Source organism: Globicephala melas, chromosome 1 (assembly GCF_963455315.2).
Source record: "Globicephala melas chromosome 1, mGloMel1.2, whole genome shotgun sequence".
Lineage (NCBI taxonomy): Eukaryota > Metazoa > Chordata > Mammalia > Artiodactyla > Delphinidae > Globicephala > Globicephala melas.
Window position 1 is genome coordinate 79,613,320 of NC_083314.1, and position 3,101 is coordinate 79,616,420.

At 52.0% G+C, this 3,101-nt stretch overlaps 1 pseudogene; it reads left to right on the forward strand.

Annotated features, from left to right (window-relative positions):
- The first annotated feature begins 271 nt into the window (after positions 1 to 271).
- LOC115846990 (WW domain binding protein 1-like) lies at positions 272 to 1,426 on the forward strand (annotated as a pseudogene).
- The last annotated feature ends 1,675 nt before the right edge of the window (positions 1,427 to 3,101 follow it).

The following is a 3,101-nucleotide window of genomic DNA, read 5'->3' on the forward strand; positions in this document are numbered from 1 at the left end:
AGAGGCTGCGGCAGTGAGAGGCCCGCGTACCGCAAAAAAAAAAAAAAAAAAAGATTTAAAAGGAAAAAACAAAAATGTTCGTCATTCACAGATGTCATTTCCTTCAGAATAGTCTATAGAAAATATGAGAAATAGGCAATTTAGCAAGGTATCTGGATGAGATACATAAGTCAATTGCATTTCTAAATGCCAGTAACAAACAATAAGCAGAAGGAAGAAGAGGGAGGAGGAGGAGGGAGGTGGTGGAGCGTGGTGGAGGAGGGGGAGGGGGATGGAGAAGAGAAAGCTCCTGGGTGGCGTGGCGCCCCTGCTCCCCCAGGCGCTGCCCAGCCCCCTGTCAGCCAGGGCTGATCCCCCGCAGATCTTGGCTCTCCTCTCATTTTCGGCCTCACGAATGTTAGTTTGTTCTCACACACGCTCAGCCTGCAGAAACTGTTAGATGTTCTCAGGTCGCCACGAGGGAAGCTGAGGGTCCTGGACTTCACCAGAGCTGTGTCTGGAGGACAGCTCTCTCTTCCAGGTCCAGGATGCCCCTCATCTGTGGGTGCTGGGCACAAGCTGGGTACTCTGTGGGTGCTGTGGTTGCTGGACTGATGTTTGAGGTACCATGAGGACCAGGTGGAGCAATGACCAGTTTGCTAGATTCCTAGAAGTGGAACTGGGGACTGTGGGATTACAGGCTCTCCAGGGCCTAGGCTGGCTATCCCCATCCCGTGTCTGGCTGACCATGCCCACCCTCAAGATTCCTTGATTGCGAAATGAGAAACTCAGGGGCCCTCAACCCTAGTCTCCTTTAGCCTCCACTGGCCAGATGACAAACACTTTACCAGGATAAGGAAACCTGCGTGGGTCCCAACAATCAAAGCTACATCTGTGACGCAGGACACTGCTGTGGACAGTCTCAGTGCTGCAGCTACTACTCTGAATTCTGGTGGTTCTGGCCCGTGTGGACCATCATCATCCTCCTGAGCTGCTGCTGCGTGTGCCACCACCGCCGAGCCAAGCACCGCCGTCAGGTCCGACAGCGGCAACATGAAATCCACCTGATCGCCTACCGGGAAGCCCACAATTACTCAGCGCTGCCATTTTATTTCAGGTTTTTGCCAAACTATTTACTACCTCCTTATGAGGAAGTGGTGAACCGACTCCGACTCCTGCCCCACCATACAGTGCCTTCCAGCTCCAGCAGCAGCTGCCTGCACAGTGTGGCCCTACAGGCGGCAGCCCCCGGGGCGCCGACCCCACCAGGGGCTCCCAGGGGGCTCAGAGCAGCCCCTCGCCCGGGCCCAGCAGAAGCAGCACGCGACCCCCGAGCATCACTGACCCTGAGTCCTCCAACACGCCAGCAGACCCAGCAGTCGAGCCAGAAGGAGAAGTTTTGTGTGCAGGCTTGGCTGGGGGCTATCTCTGGAACTTCTACGGGTGAGCAGAAGGCCCTGCACTGTGGCAGTGGATAGAGGTGCAGCTTACCGCATCTCTCCCCTTTTCATCTGTGCCCACAGGTGATCAGTACCTCCCCCATCCCAAACACACGTCTGCCGGCCTTCACGTCTCACTGTTCTCTATGAACAAATGAGGAGGCTGTGGGACCTGAGAAAGGGGAGTCCCGCAGCCTGACTCTCACACAGTATTTTCTCTTGATTCTGAGTAAGTTGTTTTGTTTATTTGTTTGTTTTTTCAAACTGACCATTTGGAAAAAATGCCTTGGTTATCTGTGGTTTTCATGTCCTTTCCCTGCTCTGCCCCGCCTTGAGTGGGGTAACTAATTTTGTAGCCTATGTAAAGTGTCTAAGTGGCCCAGGTAGGAGGGTGAAGGCAGCCATCCTGAAGGACCACAGGATCCTTATTACTGTAGTTTGGCTTCAAAAACCAGTTGAGTTTTGATAGGAATAATCTGAATGGAGAAAGCAAACTGCTGAAACTAACATTCCCTGTCCAGCCCTGTTCATATGAAGAGTTTGGTTCTTCCCCCACTCTTGAACGATGACATTCAGACTAGGCATTGATGTTATGGTAAGAAAGGAAGGTATATATATGTATATATATGAATACACATGTATATATGTGTATGTGTGTATATATGTGTATACACACACACACACACACACACACACACAAAATAGACAAATCCAAGGCTGTGAGGTGAACGAGTGTCTGAGTTTGGAGTCCACAAAACCAAAATCCATGTTGAACAAAGTGCAGTCCGTATACAGTGACTTTTTGGATAACCTGTGTGTGTCTGTTGTGTGTGTGCCCCCAGCCCTGTTTTCCTGTGACTACACTTTGAACGGCAGCCTCTCTGCTCACGTTACCCATGCGTTTGGAGCAGGCACAGCCCTCTCAAGGTAATTTGTTTTACGCATTTACTGTTTACTGAGCAAATGTCTGACTGTGCGCTTGGGTGTACCCAGCAGCGCTGTCGGCGGCAGTCCCCACGTTTGCCAGAGATCCTGTGCTCCATGTAGAGGTTTTACTTTACCCATCACTGCAATTTGCACATTGCTCCGTGGACACTCAGAGGCCTGTGTTCTGCTCCCTGTAAATGGAAACGTGCTCTGAGCCTGTTTGCCTCCCTCAGCTGCTCCTGACCCTCGGCCTCAGCCCCCGGGGGTATCCACAACCGCTTGGGACAGAAGGCCAGGGTGGAACCTCCGACAGAAGCTGGACTGGATCTTCAGTGTCCAGCTTGGACTGGCTGTGGCCCAGACGTCAGCCCTGCCCAGAATTGCCAGGAGGGTTTGGCGGCCACCACAGTGCCGTAGGACTTACCTCCCTCTGCTGAGGTCCAGCGCGTGGCTGATGTGTGGTGAAAGTGGGCAGAAATGTGCCACAGCCCTCAGATGCCTTTCCTGCCACCTTTTGGTTTTTGGTTTTTGTTTTTGTCTCAAACAACTCACTGAAGTGTCTCAAAGGAGATCAAGTTTTACCAAAATGAACCCTGCTTGAGTTAACTGGTCGAAGGGATGGATTCTGGCCCTCTCAGGATTCCTTCTCCAGTCAGAGTGGGGAACTGGTCCACGTGTTTACTGCTGGGTTCACTGCAGCATCCAACCCAAAAGGCATGAAAAGAAGAAAACGCAACGGGTGGAGCTGGGCTCGAG